The sequence below is a fragment of the Chinchilla lanigera genome, unplaced genomic scaffold, assembly GCF_000276665.1.
Source record: "Chinchilla lanigera isolate Chin_1 unplaced genomic scaffold, ChiLan1.0 scaffold00036, whole genome shotgun sequence".
Classification (NCBI taxonomy): domain Eukaryota; kingdom Metazoa; phylum Chordata; class Mammalia; order Rodentia; family Chinchillidae; genus Chinchilla; species Chinchilla lanigera.
The window spans coordinates 8,274,206-8,294,199 of NW_004955437.1; positions in this window are offsets into that span (position 1 = coordinate 8,274,206).

The following is a 19,994-nucleotide window of genomic DNA, read 5'->3' on the forward strand; positions in this document are numbered from 1 at the left end:
GGCGGAAGGGGCCGGCGCGCGCTCCTCCCTCCCCGCCGCGGCCCCAGGGTCGACGGGCGGGGACCCGCGGCTTCCGGGCTCGGGAGAAGCTTCTGGGAGCTGGGCCGCCTCCCCGTACACAGCCCTTCCCGATCCCCACTTCTGGTTCTGTGACCACCCGAAAAAAGACTTGCTCCCAAAGGCCGTGGATTCGCTCGAGTATGCACTCGTCAAACTTTAAAATGCCCAAGAATCTAACGAAAATGCCTTAGGCGCCGTCATGAAGGATTTTTAGTGACTGCTGTTCTAATATGCAGGACTTGTTAAATCTACAAATCCCTTACAATTTAGGTATTCTTATTTTACAGATAAAGAAACTGAGGCATGGTAACAGTTACACCATGTGGACTGACTGGGAAGCTTCTTCCAGAATCTGTGCTGTCTTGCGTTGCTACTTTTTTGGGGGGAGAGGGGTGGCTTTTTGAGACAGGGTCTATGTACCCCAAGTTGGACTCAAACTCACAGCCACCCCCCTGCCTCAGCCTCCAGAGTGATGGGATTACAAGCCTGCACCACGACCATCACCAACATGACCATCCGGCTCCACTGCTACTTAAACAGAGGCCCTAGACCAGGAAGCATTAGCATCGCCTTCGGCGGACTGCTTCCTTGCCTCCCTGACCCCTCCTTTCCTTCCTTTCTTTTTTCCTTCCTTCCTTCCCTGCCCCCAGGACAGGGGATTGAACCCAAAGGCCTCACAGTGAGCTACATCCCCAGCCCAAAAATTTTATACTGAGAAAAGGTTTCACTAAAATTCCCAGGCAGGGTTCGAATTTGGAATCCCCCTGCCTCAGCCTCCTGAGTATTTCTCTCATTTTTGTTCTACAATAGCCACATTTTTAAATGATGTCCTCACAAATTTTCCACTAAAAAAATACTATTAACATTTTTCCATGTCATTAAATATTCTATGACCAGCTGGGCGTGGTGACGCACGCCTGTAATTCCAGCACTTTTGAGGCAGAGGCAGGAGGAGCTTTGGAGTTCAAGGCCAGCCTGAATTGCATAGTGAGACCATTTCAAAAAAAACAAAAAAAGGAAAAAAGAAAGACAATAAATATTCTCTGACCTCATTTTTACTGGCTACACAGCGTACCACCATGTCAATTACCAAACCTGCAGCCACCTTTCCTATCAGAAAAAATACTGTACCGCCTTCAGCCTTTCTACGGTTAAGATCTCCCTGCAAACTCATGGTTATTTCTAGAAGGGAATGAATACCTAGAAGTGGATTTCTCAGTGGAAGGTTAGGAAACATCCGAAGGCAGGATACAATTTTTATGACCCAATGTTCCTGCTGATAGGCTGATCCAGTCTACACCAAACAACACTAGATACCTATTTTTTTAATCAACTCTGCCAAATAGACAGATTGAAAATGCTTTACTACCAATAATACATCTTTTTTTAGCATAGTAGGTGACATTTACATTTCGTGTAAATTAGCTACCCAAATCAGCTCATTGACTTAGGGGATGTTTGTTTTCTCTCAGTGATTTATAATTGTGTGTGCATGTGTGTTGCTAAAGATAAAAGCAAAGCGCTCTACCTCTAAGCTATAGCTACAGCTCAACTGCTCAGAGTAAGGTATGGGTATAACCTCTGCAATCCCAGCACTTGGGAAGCTGAGGCAGGAGGATCTCCACAAGTTTGAGGCCAGCCTGGACTACACAGTGAGGTCAAGTCCAGCCTAAACTACATAGTGAAACCTTGTCTCAAAGAAACAAAATAGCTGGGCATGGTGGCACACACCTGTAATCCCAGCACTCCGGAGGCTGAGGCAGGAGGATCACTGTGAGTTCGAGACCAGCCTGGGCTACTTCTTTTTTTTTGTTGGTTTTTTTCCGGTGCTGGGAATCGAACTCATGACCTTGCACTTGCCAGGCAGGCGCTGTGCTGCTGAGCTAAATCCCCAGCCCCCTAGCCTGGGCTACAAAGTGAGCTCAAGGCCAGCCTGAACTGCACAGCGAGACCCTGTCTCAAAAAGACCAAAAGACAAAACAAAACAATGGCAGTAACAATAATAATAATAGCTTATTACATTTTAAGAATATTTACCCTTTTTAATGTTTTTACTTTGTCATATTTTGCAAAAACAAGATTTTAGCTCACCGTTGGACTTTTTTTTCATTCCTAGTAGAGCTCTTGTTCAACAAATAGGAAATTTTCTTAACAGACTTTTTGGGCTGGTGATATAGCTCAGTGGTGCAGCACCTGCCTGGCAAGCATGAAGTCATAAATTCAAAGACTTTTTTTTTTGAGATAGGATAAGGTCTTCCTACGCAGTTCAGGCTGGCCTTGAACTCACTATGTAGCTATGCTGGCCTCAAACTCACAGCAATTCTCCTGCCTCAGCCTCCAGTGCTGGGATTACAGGCATGGGCCACAACGCTTTTTTTTTTTTTCCCAGTACTGGGAACGGAACTCACCACCTTGCACTTGCCAGGCAGGTGGTGTGCTGCTGAGCTAAATCCCCAGCCCAACACCTACCTGGCTTCTTAACAGATTTTTTAAGACTCAAGGCTTATTTTCATGTGGCCTTTGTACCATCCCCTCCCCATCTTAAAGTGACACAAATACTAGAGGAAAATGTAAAGAATATCTGGATTTACATCCCCCAGACAAGCTGTGAACAAGGGTTCCTTGGCCCTTACTCCGGGTTCAGATGTATGATGTGCGCATGTAGGACGCAAGCGCAAGGTCCTGAGTTCAATTCCTGGTACAAAAAAAAAGTGCTTTTACCATTTGATTTTGCTGTGCTGCATGGACCCAAGGCTTTGAACATGCCAGGCAAATGCTCTACCACTGAGCTATACCCTACCCCTAAATGCTAAAAAGTATTAATCTTTTTTGTGTTTTTGAAACAGTTCCTAGCACTGCACGTATCTGATGTGGGTCAAACCATCTCACCTTCACAATTCACGAGAATACTACTCTGAGACAGAGTCTCACTGTGTAGCCCAGGTTGGCCTCCAACTCATGGCAATCCTCCTGCCTCAGCCTCCTGAGTGCTGGGATTATAGACGTGTGCCACACCAGGCTGGGCTACTTTGCTCCTGTGGTGCCCAGTGACCACAGTCACATAGCTAGGAAGTGGTGGAGGCAGATTCGACCCAACCCACCCCAGCTCTTAACCGCTTCGTTCTGCTGCCTCTCGTGCTGGCCCATTTATTTAATGTGTGGCACGGGGGATTGAACGCAAGCTTTCACACTGAGCTACAGCCCTAGCCCGCCTCCTTTTTAAAATTTTGATCCAGGGCCTCACAAAGTTGCCCAGGAACTTACCATCCCCCTGCCTCAGCCTCCGAGTGCTGAGATTACCGACATATACAACTAAGCCTGGCTATATCCACTTAGTAACTGTAGATTTCTTCATTGAAGATGGGACACACAGACTGACCCTAGAAGCCGAATGTGAGCCAAGGACAGGGCCTTGGTATGCACAAGACTCCCTGGGACATGAGCCACTGGCTAGCAGACTTCACCGATCACTTCTCCTCCAAAGAATAGGGGCTCTCTTTGGTTTATTCCTAAATAAGGAGGAAAAGGCCAGGCATGGTGGCACACACCTGTAATCCCAACACTGGGGAGACTGAGGCAGGAGGATCACTGTGAGTTCAACACCAGTCTGGACTTCGCAGTGAGCTCAAGGCCAGTCTGCACTACATAGCAAGAGCCTGTCTCAAAGGAAAGGAAGAAGCCGGGCGTGGTGGCACATGCCTGTAATCCCAGCACTGGGGAGGCTGAGACAGGAGAATCGTTGGGAGTTCAAGACCAGCCTGGGCTACAAAGTGAGCTCAAGGCCAACCTGAACTGCATAGCGAGACCCTGTCTCAGAAAGATTAAAAAAAAAAAAAAAAAAGACAAAGCAATGACCAGAGCTGGGCATGGCAGGGAGCTTCTTCCCAAGGAGAAAAAAGTTACTCAATAAAATTGCACTTGCGGAGGGAGGGCTGGAATGAAATGTCACAGCCATGGGAGCTTCACTCCCACAGGAGACCGATACAGCCCCTCCTGCCTGCTGAAATGTCCCCCTCTGAGAGGGAGTGGGTAGCAGGTGACAGGTGACACCCAGCACCCCACAGTCCACACTCTTTCTCTTTCTAACTGCTACCGACGTGCCGATTCGTTTTTTCTTACTCCTTTGGTTTCTTTTTCATCAGAATGTGTTTGGGACCCACAGGGATCACATTTGTTTCGGGAAGTGGCACCTGTACAGATGGGCTCTGGGTCAATGACGTGAAGTCTGCATTCTGTGGCTCTGTTACTTCTGTCCCTACAGAGACTCTAGGGCAGCCGGGCACAGTGTGGCACGCCTGTAACCCCAGCACTCGGAGGCTGAGGCAGGAGGTTTGCTGAGAGTTTGAGGCCAGCCAGGGCTATACAGTGAGACTCTGTCTCAGAAAGCAAAAAAGAAAGAGAGAGACACTTGGGAGCACCAAGGTGAGGCCGCGATGTGAGGCCCCAGCACAAAAGGCTCTGCTTTCAGCCCCAAACCTGGCTCCACCCCTTTGCACAGAGGAAATTACCAGAATCTGTTTCCTTGTGTTGTCCAATCAGGAAAACAACAGTCCTTACCCTATCCTGAGGGTATTCTTGGTACTCTGAGGGCTCCGTGGGCAGAAAACAGCTTGCCTATGTCTGGAGCAGAACAAACTTTCAAACACGGTCATTTGTGTAATAATTATTCTATGTACTTATTTACTTTTTTTGCTGTGTTTTTATTTTTGGTCTTTTTAAGACAAGAGCCTCGCTATGCAGTTCAGGCTGACCTTTGTAGCCCAGGCCGGCCTCGAACTCTCAACAATCCCCCTGCCTCAGCCTCCTGAGTGGTGGGATTACAGGCATGCGCCACCATGCCCAGCTCCATTGCTTTGTTTTTCGATACAAGGTTTCACTATGTATTTCAAACTGGCCTCGAATTCACAGTGATCCTCCTGTCTCAGCCTCCTGAGTGCTGGGATTAAGGGGTGTGCCCTCTGCCCAGTCTAGAGGGCATCATCTCTTCCCTAGGTCACAAAGGCGACTCCCACGGGCCCAGGCCGGCCCTGTCCCTCCAGTCCTGTCCCAAGGAGCAGCCCTCATGGGCTCTCTGGGGCACACCAATGTGGCCTGCAGATCCCATCCCCCCCTTTCCCTCTGCCCAGGCACCGGCTCCAGACTAGGGTTCAGGTTCCGATCCTCCCAGGCTATGTGTTCCCCTCTGCGTACCTGGGGCTGGCTGCTTGCTTCCTTTGGGGACCAAGAAGCCCCTTCCCTCTCCCAGCCTTTCCTGGCATCCTAAGTGCTGATGAAGCCCCTCCCAGCCCTGACACTTCCTCTCACTCACACAGCCCCGTTTTTCTGCCCACCCCCGACCCCTAAAACATGGCCGACTTTCTGTGTGTGCTTTGCTTCTGCTGAACTGGGCACAGAACCCTGGGCCCTGGGCCACGCTAGGCATGTACTCTGCCGCTTACTACCTCTCAGCCTTTCACTTACACTCTCCATAACTGCCCAGGCTGGTCTTGAACTTGCAATCCTCCTGCCTCAGCCTCCGTAGTTGGGATGACAGGTGTGCATCACCATGCCTAGCTATTTACAGTATGTCCCTTCTCAACACCACAGCAAAACACAATAGTACCTCCTGGTTCACAGGTGTTCAATTAATCTTTTTTTTTGGGGGGGGGGCGGTGAGAGAAGACAGTCTTGCTATGCAGCCCAGGCTGGCCTCCAGCTCACAACAGTCCTCCTGCCTCAGCCTCCCTCCCGAGTGCTGGGATTACACGCCTGCGCTGCCACACCTGGCTGCAATTTTTTTTTTTTAAATAGTCAGTATACACTAGAAGACAAACCCATGGAGTGGCTGCTGGGGGTGGGGGTGGGGCAGCTAAATGACAACAGCTGGGAATTCTTTTTTTTTTGTTTTTGTCTTTCTGAGACTGAGTCTCACCATGCAGTTCAGACTGATCTTGCGCTCACTCTGTAGCCCAGGCTGGCACTGAACTCGAAATGATCCTCCTGCCCCAGCCCTGAGTGCTGGGACTACAGACGCGCGCCACCACGCCCCGCTCAACAACTGGGAATTCTTGAGAGAGGAACACAAGAGCAGAACCCTTGGGTCTGGAGACTTCAGCCCAAGGCCGGGACTGGCTGGCTCTCAACTCTCCGGACCCTGCAGGGCAGGAGCCTCTGCTACAACCCGCTCCGTCCGCGGCGTGGGGAGGGCGTCCCGCTCCTGCAGAGGTAACAGAGACCATCACCAGCCCAGCCTCCTCCCTGTGAAGAGAACCCAGGCCAGGGTGGCCTTGAGTTTCAGCACAAGCCGGGATGCCCTGGCCCCAGGGCTGAACCTTTGTTCCTCCAAGCCGAGCCATAACAATTCCAAGGCTGGGCCAGGCAGGGCCAAAGAGGTAGGAAGGCAAGAACACGAGGGGCTTCTAGAGGCAGACACAAAACAGCATTCTGCCGGGTGTGGTGGTGCCGTGCCTGCCTCTAATCCCAGCACTCAGGAGGCTGAGGCAGGAGGAGTGCCGTGAAGTCAAGGCCAGATCCTGTCTCAAAAAACAAAAGACCAAAAAAAGAAAAGGATTTTAAAAAAGAAAAAAAGTATGAACAGTTTTTTCCTTGGCCTGTTTGAGAAAGGAGTAAGACAGGCTGATATTTATTGAATGCTTCGTATGTTCCATGCACTATTCTAAGGGTTTCAAAAAGAAAAACTCATTTAATCCACATCGTATCAAACTCCTATCATCCTGCTTTGTAGAGCCGCCAGTGAAGCAATGTACCCAACTGTCACATAGTTCTGGGCTTTCTGGCGAAATGGGGCTTGCATTCATTTTCTCCCATAAAGCTAGGATTGAACCCACAGCCTCATGCCATGCAAGGGAGGTACGCTATCACCAAGCTACACCCTTAGCCTGAAACTGTATTCTTCACTACTACGCTGTGATGCCCGGAGCAGCTGCAGCCACCTTGCAGTGATGAAAGAGGCTGACAACTGAGCATGACCAGCCTGGCCAGCATTCCCTTTCCAAGGACATTGCTGAGCTACTGATTCATCAGTCCTGAGCCCACATCTGGACTTCATGACGTGTGAAAGAATATATCTTCCTCAGCACCAATCACTCCTCCAATATAAGTTCCTTTCTCTACTCTCACAACGTTCAGTAGCAGACAGGCCACGTTTCAGTCTTGCACAAGCTCGGAGAGCAGAAGAAGGGTCACTTCTGCGCTCGTTTTTAACATAACATCCATGTGAAAACCCGACAGGAACGGTGCAGAGAAAAATCTCACTTTCAAGCAGGGAGGCAAACTCCTAAGCAAGAGATCAGCAAACTGATCCCAGCAAGCTAGAAAAGGACCCACTGCGAGGAGGGTGGCTTCGGACCACAGTGCCAGGCAGGTTTATTACCTGGGGAAAAAATCAGTACAATTCATCACACAGGTTAAAAGGAGAAATCACAGTCACATCAGTGGACAGCAGAGAAGCATTTGACAAAAGTCAGCGTCCACTCAAGTAAAAAAAGAAGCTCTTGCCGGCCAGACAAGGTGATGCATGCCTGTAATCCCAGCACTTGGGAGGCTGAGGCAGGAGGACCGCTGTGAGTTCGAGACCAGCCTGGGCTACAAATGAGCTCAAGGCCAGCCTGAGCTGCATGGCGAGACCCTGTCTCAAAAAGGACAAAAAAAAAAAAGGAGCTCTTGCAAGCTAGGTGTGGTGGTACACAGCTGTAGTCCCAGCACTCAGGAGGCTGAGGCAGGAGAATAGCTGGGAGTTTGAGGCCAGCCGGGCTACACAGCGGGACCCTGTGTGAAGAACTACAATAAAAAATAATGGTTTCAAGTACTTATGGTTAAAGGAATATAGGACAGAGGGAAGTGTTGTGTATCACTGGACCAGCAGGAGGAGTTCAAAGGAGGCTGGGCCCGCACTGCCATTGCAAAATCCTCCAGGGAGAGCAGGCTGGAGTCTTCATGAGGCTCCAAGACAGATTCGCATCAGGACCCAAGGCCATCAGATTAATCTCTACCAGACACTACTTTCATCTCCAGGCCAAGGACCTGCTTATCAGGTCAAATTAAAAAGTCAGCCAGCCTGGCTTTTACAGTCCTCCCTGCAGCTTTATCTCTGTCCCACAGGCCACCGCCCCTTTATCTCGGCGCTGGCTGCTGGCATCCCACTTGCTCGGCCTTGCTCCCGGCCTCCTCTGCCCCCAAGCTCCCAGGGCTGTGGCCTTACAGATCGACAGCCAGCTGGTGCCTGTCCTGTCCTGAGCGGCTCCCCGCGCTTCCTAAGGCTGGGAGCTCCTGGGGTCAGCGCCCCATCTCTTCAGTGCCAAAAGGGGTTACCGCCCTGAGAGGGGCTCTGCAGAGCCGCGTGCCTTGGTTCTCACCTCCCTGCTTGGCCACTCACCCGGCCTCAGCTGTCTTTCCTCTACCTGGTTTCAGCCATTTGGACTTGCGCATTCCAGATCAAGATCCTGGACCAAAAAAAAAAAAAAAAAAAAGATCCTGGACCGCCGACCTGGTGTGGTATGCATGTGTGTGTAGTGCCAGCACTAAGGAGGCTGAGGCAGGAGGATCACTGTAAGTTCCAGGCCAGCCTGAGGTACTTGGTGACTTCAGGACCAACCTAAACTATATAGTGAGATCCTGTCTCAAAAAAAAATTTTTTTTCATCCCCTTATTTCCCAGATCCGTGACACCCTTCCCACTGAAGGTGCTCCTGGAGTCACCAAGCACACCAAGGCAAGACAATTCTTTTACCTTTTTTTTTCCCTTAAATTGAGGTCTTGGTTTTATCACCCAGGCATATCTCGAACTCCTGGGCTCAAATGAGCTCAAGGTGATCCTCCTGCTTCAGCCTCCCGAGTGCTGGGATTACAGGCATGTGCCACCATGCCCGGTTTAAAACTATTTTGAAAAAAGTATTTTGGCCAGGCGTGGTGGCTCATGCCTGTAATTCAGCACTTGGGAGGCTGAGGCAGGAGGATCGTCACAAGTTCGAGACCAGCCTGGGCTACAAAGTGAGCTCAAGGCCAGCCTGAACTGCACAGCAAGACTCTGTGTCAAAAAGACCAAAAAGCAAACCAACAAATAAAAAAAAAACAAACAAACCAGCAGCCAGCTTCTCTCACATGAGGGAAGATCTGGGTGAATTAACAGATCTGGGTTCAATCACCTTTACCCGGCATTCATAGGAGACCCGGAGAAAATTCTCTGGCCATTTATCTGCAAATTATGATGCCTATCACAGAGGTTGCTGTAATGGAAGATAAGGCATGAAAAGTGCTGGGAGCCAGAGGAGGACCTCTATGATCCTACCACTCTGGGAGGCTGAGACAAGACAATTGCAAGCTGGAGCCCAGACTGGGCAATTTAGCAACTTCGCAAGACCTTACTTAAAAAAAAAAAAGCTGGGTGTGGTGGCACATGCCTGTAATCCCAGAACTCGGGAAGCTGAGGCAGGAGGATCATTGTGAGTTCGAAGCCAGCCTGAGCTACAAAGTGAGCTCAAAGCCAGCTTGAACTGCACAGTGAGACCCTGTCTCCAAAAGCCAATAAATAAATAAACAATTTAATGAAATTGAAAAAAAAAAGAGTTAGCTCAGAGTGATGGCCGTGGGTCCAATCCCTAGTACCAAGATGGAGGGAAAAAAAAAAAGGGGGCCAGCAGCTCCCTAATTTTTTTTTTTTTGTTTTTTGGTACCAGGAACCGAACTCAGGACCTTGCGCTTGCCAGGCAGGCACTTGTGCCACTGAGCTACGTCCCTAAGCTCCTTAATGTTGATGTTCAACATGCTCAACTTTTTTTCATTTTTTTTTTTTGGTACCGGTAATTGAACTCAGGACCTTGCACTTGCCAAGCAAGTGCTTGCGCCACTGAGCTGTATCTCTAGCCCAACTTTTAGACATTTATACCAGCAACACTGATACTGGATGGATAGATGAGTGGATGGATACGGCAATCAGTACAGCAAGCCTAAAGCAATTCAAGATTCAGTGCGTAAATTAAACCCATTCTTTAAAATGAGATGTGCCAGCCAGGCATGGTGGTGCATGCATGTGATCCCAGCATTTGGAAAGCTGAGGCAGGAGGATCTCTGTGAGTTCAAGGTCAGCCTGGGCTACATAGTAAGACCCTGACTCAAAAAAAAAAAAATTTCCACCTTCAAAAAAATATAAAAACCCCTTCTTTTATAAAATGTGACAATTACTAATCATGACCTGCAGAGCCGCCTGAGCTAAAAAATACCCAGATCAAAAACAAAACAAAACAAAACAAAACCCGCCCAGGTAATTTTTCCTCAGCTTCTCATTCACCAGCAGTGTCCATGTCAACCTCTAAGCCCTGTCCCCAACCCTCCCCAAGTGTCCCCGGGACCTGGTCCCCTCTCTTCCCTACCCAATGCTTGGGCCAGAGCAGTAGCCGTTCTCCTTCGGTCACCCCCAACCTCTGCTCCCCACTGCACTGCACTGCACTGCGCCCAAGCAGTCTTTCAAAACCTTCGGGGACGGAACGTGCATTCTTTGCTCCTTCAAACTTGAAACCCGGGCCAGGGATATAGCTCAGTGGCACAGCGTGAGGTCAAGAGTTCGATTCCCCGGTACTACAAAACAACAACAGACAAACTTGAAACCCCTCCATCTGCAGGATAAAATCCAGGCCATTTATCTGAAATTAGGACTGGAAGCCAGGGTGATAGCACCGGGGTCTGGAACTGGGCCCTGCATGGTGTGCGTCTTGGTGTTTGTTGGTTGGTACCATTTGGTTCGTTTGTGGTTGCAAGTCCAGAACACACAGCATCCATGATGTTGGGTGACCTCTTCCACCACTCGGCCTCCTCCTCCATTCGCAGGGCAGAGGTCCGGCCTGCCCATCTCCCCTCCCACTGACAGCTCTGCCTCAGGGACTCATGGGTCTCCGCCCGACCACTTAACAAGGGCATCCCTGCCTCAGGCACCATGTGGCCCCAAGCTGTCCCACCTGGGTGACCCCAAAGGACCAGCTGCAAGGAAGTGTCCATCACCATCACAGGACAAAGGTAGGGGCTGGGAGCAGGTTAGGGAGGTTCTGGGCTTGTGCCATGGCCTCAGGGGACACTGTCCTTCCCTGGGCGGGGACACACATGGGCTCAGGAGGAGCTGGCCAGGGTGAGAAGTGTTATGAACACAGACAAAGCCTTCAGGATGGGGCACGTGCTCCAGCATGTGTGCAAGAGTGTGAGTGTGAGTGTGAATGAGTGCGCTGTCTGCTGGGATGGCGAAGCAGCAGGGCGGTGGGCAGTGGCAAGGGGTGCCCAGCAGGCTCAGGGTGCCTATCTGTGCTGCCAGCTGGTCCAGCAGGTCCCGTGGGACATGGGGCAGCTGGGGCTGGACAGGAAGGTGGCGTCTGTGGCTGAATCCGACTTGTCCCCAAGCTGGGAAAGCTGTTAAAGGGCTTGTTTTTTCTTTTTCATTAAAACATTTTTTTTCTAGTGTTAGGGATTGAACCCAGGGCATCCACACTGAGCTCCATCCCCAGCACTCTTACTGTTTACTTCAGGACAGAGCCTCACTAAAGTTGCCCAGACTGGACACAAACTTGTGATGCTCCTGCCTCAGCCTCCTGAGTGCTGGGATTACTGGCGTGCATCCCCACACCAAGCTCTATGGTTGCTTTGAAAGTGCCCACAGACAGCAAGTGAAGCTCTCCCCAGGCGGGCAGCACATAGAGGCTCCACTTGCATGGGTCTCGCTGTCCTCTTGGGGCTTGGCTGTTTCTCTACATCCTCCCAACAAGTTGTCCCATTTCACAGGTAAACAAACTGAGACCAAGAAACACAAATCCAGTGACTCCTGAGTCCACAGTCCACGGGGCCTGGATGTGCACCGTCCTGACTGAGGGCAGCTGTGCTCCCCACTGAACTGGGGCAGTCTCTTGCTGGCTTTGCACAGGAAGCTGAGCTCCAGGCAGAGGGGCAGTGCCAGTAGGTAGCCGAGGAGAGTGGAAACAGAACAGCCATGCTTAAGGGGTCGCTGGGCAAAAAGGGGCCATGGAAAGAAACGGAAAGGCCAAGGAGGTCACAGAAGGTCTCAAGGTCACAGTGCCACCAGAGGTGCCGCGGTCAGTGTTAGATTCACTGAGGGACTGGCCCACCCCAAGTCACATTCCTCTTTTGGAGATGCTAATAGAGGTCAAAGGGCAAAGGTCGAGGCTTCTTGCTCTGAAGCTTTGAGATCGGCTCTGTCCCATTGTGTCTGAGTCTGTAATTCACACCCGAGGTGAGCGGCTTGGCTTAAGGTCTGTTTCTGGGAAGATTCCTCCACACCGACCTCCCACAGAGCGGGATATGGCAAAATAAATATGGCCTTTAGACTCAGCGCTAGATTCCAAGAGAGGCTGGATTGGGTGACCTCAGCCAGGTCCCCCAAATCTCGGCGTTACTGTCTATAAAGTGAGGGTACAGCTGGGTACCTTACCACAACCTGTCGTCCCAGCTACTCTGGAGGCTAAGGAGGAAGATGGTAAGCTTGAGGCCATGTAGCACGACCCTGTCTCAAACAAATATCATAAAAGAAGAGAAATCTATCTGACACAGTGGCACACACCTGTAATCCCAGCGCTGGGAGGCTGAGGCAGGAGGATCACCATGAGTTTGAGGCCTGGGCTACATAGCGAGTTCAAGGCCAGCCTGAGATACAACGAGAGACCCTGTCTCCCCTTCACCCTCCTGCCAAGAAAAGAAACAGAGTCACCGCACTGCAGCAGTGAGCGCCTCTCCCGAGCAGTGCTATGCACCAAGACCAGGAGTTCTGGGCTGGGTGCAGTTACTCCCAATCAACGGTCCATTGAGCCAGGCCTCAAATCCATAACAATAATCCCATTTTCAGAGACTGAACCAAGCTTCCTAATTTATTAATTTATTCGCTCATTTGCAGTTGCCCCCCACACCCTCCACAGTGGGAATAATCAAGAATTCACAGAAATGCCAGAGTGAGTCTAAGAGCACAGGAGAGGGTAAGCTCAGCACATGTCCACCCGCATCTCCTCCAGACACTTATCACCTCCACCAGTTACCACAAAGCCAGGCTGGGCAGTGCACCTGCAATCCCAGCACATAGGAGGCTGAGGCAGGAGGATCTCAAGTTGGAGCCCAACGTGGGCAATTTAACAAGACCCTGTCCGGAAACAAGGGCTGGGGACGTAGGCTGTTGCAAAGCGCCCTGAGTTAGGCGCCTAGTACTGCAAATAAGTTAACAAATAAAATAATACATATACTAATTACAACAGTTACAAAGTATGATGGTGTCAGGGTCATCCTAGTGCTGTATACAGATGAATTATTTTTTCGTCCTCAACTGTATCACTGTCCCCACTTCACAGATGAGAAAACGGATGCATGGAGAGGTGAGGTGCCAGCCAAGGTCACATCCCTAGGAAGAGGGGCCAGCACCTTTGATCTGGGCCGAGGGGTAAAGGAGCGCGGCCCCTGCAGCCTGGGCTCAGAGGCCCCAGGCAGCCCTGCGGTCCTCAGGCCCAGGGAGCAGCGGACTGAGCCCGAGAACCGGGACCTGGCACTCAGCTGACCACAGCCAAGGCTTCCTGCATTCCCTGGCAGAGGCATGGATGACATGAAAGGGGAATTCCTCCAGGAAAAGAACGCATTTTTGAGGGTTTGGCCTCAGCTCTGATTTCAGAGCAGTGGCATCTTCGCTGAGTCACAGGGACGGAGGTCTTGAGAAGGGGGGTTGGCAAGCGTCAGCCCCACGGCTAGCATCAAGCCACACCCTGTTTTTCGTGTTTTGGTACTGGGGATAAACTCTGAGATCAGAACGAGATCAGGTGAGCTCAGGGTAGTACGGCTGTACACCAGGGATGAACTCTGAGCCTCTGCACTAAGCAAACTCTCCAGCCCGTTTTTTGTTTTTGAGACAAGGTCTTCCCGAGTGGCTGTGTTGCCCAGGCTGAGATTGAACTTGCCATCCTCCTGCCTCAGCCTCCCAGAGTGCTGGAATTACAGGCAAGCACCACATGTGGTTTCTATGCCCGTTCTGAAGACAGCAGGCTGAGCAGAAGCCACTCCTCTCCCTCATCCGACCCAAGTCTCCTCCCAGAGTACACGATATTCTTTGAGAGATCTTGAATGAAAAGTTAAACACCCAAGTCATTCAACAAATATTTACTGAGCCCAGTTCAAGGCTTTGCAATCAGGCACTCCTGGATTTGATTCCAAGCCCCACCACTTAGCAATCAGAGAAGGAACCATGCCTCTGTTTTGTTGTCTACAAAATGGGTGGGTTCGTTTCAGACTGAAAGCCAGGGCAAGGCCCCAGGCAGCAAGGGAGTGGGCACAAGGTGGGCATCAAAGAGACGGTGGCTCCTGTGTGCCAGGGAATCGAGAAACAGTCTGGCTCCTGGGATACTGACAGTCCCCTGGAGGGGGAGACGGAGATGTAAATAAATCAACACAGGGACTCCAGTTCCCAAGGCCCAAGTTCCGAGCAGAGGGCTGGGCCCATCAGAAGGTCTGGGGCCAGGTTCCTTCAGGAAGAACTTGTGACCAACACAGACAGATCTGTTAAAATGCAGACTCCGTGCCAGGCATGATGGTGCATACCTATAACCACATCACACATGCGAGGCTGAGGCAGGAGGACCACTGTGAGCTGGAGGCCAGCCTGGGCTATACAGTGAAACCCCGTCTCAAAAACAAATAGCTGGGGATGTAGCTCAGCAGCACAAGAGCCTGCCTGGCAAGCACAAGGTCCTGAGTTTGATTCCCAGTACCAAAAACAAACAAACAGGGGCTGGGGATTTAGCTCAGTGGCACAGCGCCTGCCTGGCAAGTGCAAGGTCATGAGTTCGAGTCCCGGTACCCCCCAAAAAAACAAACATACAGAAAATGCAGCCACGTGTGGTGGCACACACCTGTAATCCCAGCACTCGGGAGGCTGAGGCAGGAGGATTGTTGCCGAGTTCGAGACCAGCCTGGGCTAGAAAGTGAGCTCAAGGCTAGCCTGAACTACACGGCAAGACCCTGTCGCAAAAAGACCAAAAAAAAAAAAAAAAAATGCAGACACCCATTCAATAGTTTGGTGGGGCCTGAGAGCTGTATCTTTCTATTTGTCTTTTCAGACAGCGTCTCACTATGTAGCACAGGCTGGCCTCGAGCTCACAGCAATTCCCCGGTCTCAGCCTCCGCAGTGCTGTGACCACAGGGTGCGCCCCCTTGCCCGGCAGGAGACCTGGTTTTGCTGGGTTTCACAGGGAGCTCAGAGGAGGGTGGTGCCGAGGGGTAAACCCGGCAGGACCTGGTGATGGGACGCAGGTGCAGGAATGTGAGGTGACAACGGACATCGGGGCCACTCCAAGACTGGGCCGAACCTGGTTCCCAGGCCTGGCTATGGCACCGAGGACCAGTCTGACCCTCAGAGCCTCCCTTTCCTCCCTGTCGGTGTCCCATCTGGGGAAGTCGTGAGCGTGGCAGAGCCCAGCCCAGAAAGCGCTCGATCTCGTGCCAAGGACACAGGCGGTCAAGGCCATCGTGGCTGCCACCAGGTGTCTGCGGGCCTGTCGGGGACGTGTCAAAGGGACACCGAGTTAGAGGGGCAGGCACGTGTGGCAGGGCCAGGAGGGCTGACCCTGGGGCACCTGCCCCGCCCCTGTGGACACCATCAGCGAGGGCTCTGCAGGATCCGGGCGGGAATCACAGATGTCTGCAGGCCCCGCGCGGCTCTGCACCAGCCAGCTGTGCCAGGTCCCAGTGATGCGAGACAAATCTCCTACACTGCACCACTGCCAGCCACACCAGCGGCCACAGCAGCCTGCAAGCCGATAAAACAAAACCATGCTCCTCCTCACCTCCCTTCCCCTCCTTCCATTCTTCTCTCTCTTTCTCTCTCTCTCTCTCTCACACACACACACACACAAACACACAGGTGTTTATTTACAACAGTAAAAAAAAAGTCCAACCATAAAAGAGCATTAAATAACTGGGCCAGGTGGCTCACTCCTGTAACCCCAGCACTCAGGAGGCTAAGGTAGGAAGATTGCCCTGAAGTTGAAGCCAGCCTGGGCTACAGAGTGAGACCCTGTCTCAAAAAAAACCTGTCTCTTAAGCCGGGCATGGTGGCGCATGCCTGTAATCCCAGCATTCCGGAGGCTGAGGCAGGAAGATCGTTGCGAGTTCGAGACTAGCCTGGGCTCCAAAGTGAGCTCAAGGCCAGCCTGAACTGCATAGTGAGATTCTGTCTCAAAAAGACAAAAACAAAACCAAACAAACCTGTCTCCAGTGCCTGCCTGGCAAGCACCCAGAGTGCAATTCCCAGTACAAAAAAAAAAAAAAAAAAAATCCGGTCTCGAAAAAACCCAGAACAGCCAGGGCTGCCCGGTTAGCCCCACAACAGTGCGCGCTGCCCGCAGCTTGAGAGGAAACGTGCTGCTCTGGGCAGAGGGATCCTGACGGGGTCCCCAGCGCCTCACCCCACTCAACGGCAGCCCTGGTCACAGACAGGCAGCCACCCGAGAACCACAGCACGCCTCGGTGCCCAGCTTACTCCTCCCGGGTGAGCTCGGCACCGGATCCCTTTAACCCCGAGACGGGGAAACAGGTTTTTCTCTTGGGCCTAACTGTCAGTCTTTCAGTTCTTGGCCACAGCATGATTAGGGTAGTTCATACTGTAGCCATCTTAATTCACATGTCTATGATGTTCATTATGATTATTTTACATTTTGCTTTTTAAGAGATGAGTTGTTGCCCAGGCCGGTCTTGAACTTCTGGGCTCATGTGATCCTCCTGCCTCAGCCTTCTAGGTAGCTGGTGTTACAGGCTCAGGTCACAGGCCCAGCTTTGCTGAGCCTTTTTTTTTTTTAATCTTTTTGAGACAGGGTCTCCCTATGTAGTTCAAGCTGGCCTTGTGCTCACTTTGTAGCCCAGGCCGGTCTCGAACCTACAACAATCCTCCTGCCTCAGCCTCCCGAGTGCTGGGATTACAGGCGTGCGCCACCATGCCCGGCTGCTGAGCCATTTTAGAAGTACTTTCTCCTCACCCCGGATTCATCCTGACGGGGACAGTGGCAGGTGCCAGCTGCACAAACTCACATGAGGCCAATAGTACAAAACGGAATAAACATTACAGTGTTATCAAAGCCGCACCTAACAACATATTAATGAATAAAGGAACGATGATTTCAAAGGAAAGCAACTCAAGCAAGTGACAGTCTGGTCCTACCCAGGGAGGTGGCTCTGAGTCCCGAGGGATGGGGTGACATATGGGAAGCACCTCGAGGTGCTTGTTACACCTCCTATGCCCCACAGGTTCTGGACAGTGGGGCCTGAGGACGCCTGCACAGCCACTAAGCTCTTCTTTACTTTTGTTCTTTTTTTTTTTTTCTTTTTGAGACAAGGTCTGGCTATACAGTTCAGGCTGGCCCTGAGCTCACTTTGTAGCCCAGGCTGGTTTCGAACTCGCAACAATCCTCCTGCCTCAGCCTCCTGAGTGCTGGGATTACAGGCATGTGCCACTGAGCCCAACTAAGCTCTTATTTTGTTTTTTTTTTTTTTTTTTTTGGCTTTTCTGAGACAAGGTCTCACTTTATAGCCCCAGCTGGCTTTGAATTTGCGGTAACCCTCCTGCCTCAGCCTCCACAGTGCTGGGATCTCAGAGGCACATCACCACGCCTGGCCTTCCGTTCCATCTCTCCGCAGTCACTCCACACATCTCTGACCCAGCTGTTCTGTTTTAATCCTCTCCTCCTCAAAGTCTGATCCCCCTTCACAGCCCTGGATGGACGTGAGATCTGGAGACGCAAAAATGTCAGATTTTGAGTTTTCGGATTAGGGACGCTCAGCATGTACTGCTACTTTATATAGGAGGCCGGGGCTCTGGGAAATTGTGATAATGAGACTATTTTGTGAGTAGGGTATGGTGGCTCGTGCCTGTCATCCCAGTACTCTGGAGGCTGAGGCAGGAAGATCCCAAGTTCCAGCCCAGCCTGGGCATTTTACCCACTTAGCAAGGTCCTAAAAATAGAAGGGGCTGCGGATGCAGCTCAGTGTAAAGGCCCTGGGTTCAGTCCCAGTGCTGCAGGAACACAAAGCCAAAGAAACACAGGCCTGTGCACGTCTGGTCCTGGGGGGTCCCCGGGACCGGGTCACACCCTCCGCAGCTCAGCCCCTGGCGCCTCGCAGCACACCCGACTGACAATTTGCATGTTTGGTGGCGCTCAGGGCTGCAGTCCCCAAAACAGCCGGACACTGCCAGGAGGGGCGTGCAAAGGGCCTGGCGGCACCCGGCCCACTCACCAAGCCATCGAGGCTCACGCTTGTTGATGACTCACTGAAGCAGGTCCAGCCTGGCCCCAGGAGGAGACAATCTCAGAGGAACCGAACTCAGCCTGACTGAATCACTCACTTTCCCCACAACACCCCCTTCCCAGAACCGTACACTTCAGAGACCAATAAAATTTCCCCCAAAATTTTGGAGGCCAAAAACTGAGGTTGTTACCAAAGTAAGGTTACTAGGGAAAGAACCCTGAGCCTCTCGTCCGCTGAGTCCTGTGAAGAGAGACTGCCTCAATGCCACCCACAGGGAGGACTCAGTCGAGGGTGGTGCTCAGAATGAAAGCGTTTTCTCCTCTAAAAACCAGCGTGCTGGGTGTGGTGGCGCATGTCTGAGATTCCAGCACTGGTGAGGCTGAGGCAGGAAGATTGCAGCAAGTTTGAAGCCAGCTTGGGCTACACTGTTAGTTCAAGGCCAGCCTGAACTACAGCGGGACCCTGTCCCCAAAGAATAAACAAACCAGGCATGGTGGCGCTATGTAATCCCAGCACTTGGGAGGCTGAGGCAGGAGGATCACTGCGAGTTCGAGGCCAGCCTGGGCTACAAAGTGAGCTCAAGGCCAGCCTGAACTGCATAGCGAGACCCTGTCTCAAAAAGACAAAAATAAGTAAATAAAAACTAAGGTAAAATAAATTCATCTATATATGTGGATGTGTGTCGTGCACATCTTGGTACTACAGTGTACAAATGTTTTCAGGTATACAAATTTACCACACACTAAGTCATAAAGCAAAGTTCAAAACTTTTTTGATTGTTTGTTTTTTGAGACAGGGTTTCACTGTGCCTTTCAGACTGGTCTTGAACTCACTGTGTAGTCCAGGCTGGCCTCAAACTCACAGCAATCCTCCTGCCTCAGCCTCCTGAGTGCTGGGATTACAGGTGTGTGCTATCATACCCAGTTCAAAACATTTTTTAAAAAGTCAGTGTTGGTTGGGGCACAGCTCAGTGGTAGAACATGTGCTTAACATGCACAAAGCCCTGGGTTCCATTCCCAACACACATACCAGTGTGGTAAAGACTGTGTATAAGCTTGCCAAAATGTAAGTAAGTTAAAACTCATCAGCAAGTCCCACACACTTGGAAATTTTAAAACATTCTTTCAAATAACTTACAAGTCAAACAAGGAAATCTTAATGGAAACTTTTTAAGAACTAGAATTAAATGGTAATGAAAATACCACATACTGAAACTTATAAAATGGCTGGGAGCCAGGGGTGGTGACACACACCTGTAATCCCAGCACTCTGAAGGCTGAGGCAGGATTACCATAAATTTGAGGCCAGTCTGGGCTACATAGTGAGTTCAAATCCAGCCTGGACTACCAAGTGAGAGTGTCTCAAAAATATATATATATACATAAATATACATATATATATATATATATATGTGTATATATGAAACTAAACTTCTGAGATGTCTTTTTTTTGGTCTTTCTGAGACAGAGTTTCACTATGGAGTTCAGGTTGGCCTTCAGTTCACTATGTAACCCAGGCTAGCCTCGAACTCACAGCAATCCTCCTGCCTCAGCCTCCCCAGTGCTGGGATAATACGTGTGCAGCCCCAGAAGAAAAACTAAAGGAAAAGAGGGTGACAGACGGCCTCTGGGTAGACAGGAGGGTGGCTGTCCATCTAAGTCCTGCGGGAGTCAG